We start from the raw sequence: 308 nt of genomic DNA, 5'->3' as shown, positions 1-308 counted from the left end.
ACATAGCAGCCCCTGTGAATTAGGAAGTTTATTTAACATCAAAACTAATTGTATTTAGATTTCTGAAGTAGTAGGTCATATTGTAGTGAATCTCACATTTTATGAAAACATGCTGACAGCAACAGCACGTGTCAATTAAAACTTAGAATCACGAATATCATAATAATCTTCGTCAACATCATCAGCTTGAACCTATGGTAATAAATGCATAATTATATTGAAATTTTAGTTAAAAGCGTATATATTAGTGTCACGATGAACATAATTATGTAATTTCTTTATAAGCGTGAAGTAACAGTCAGATGATC

The sequence above is a fragment of the Penaeus monodon genome, chromosome 22, assembly GCF_015228065.2.
Source record: "Penaeus monodon isolate SGIC_2016 chromosome 22, NSTDA_Pmon_1, whole genome shotgun sequence".
NCBI classification, from domain to species: Eukaryota; Metazoa; Arthropoda; class Malacostraca; order Decapoda; family Penaeidae; genus Penaeus; species Penaeus monodon.
Note: the sequence above shows the minus strand (reverse complement) of the source record.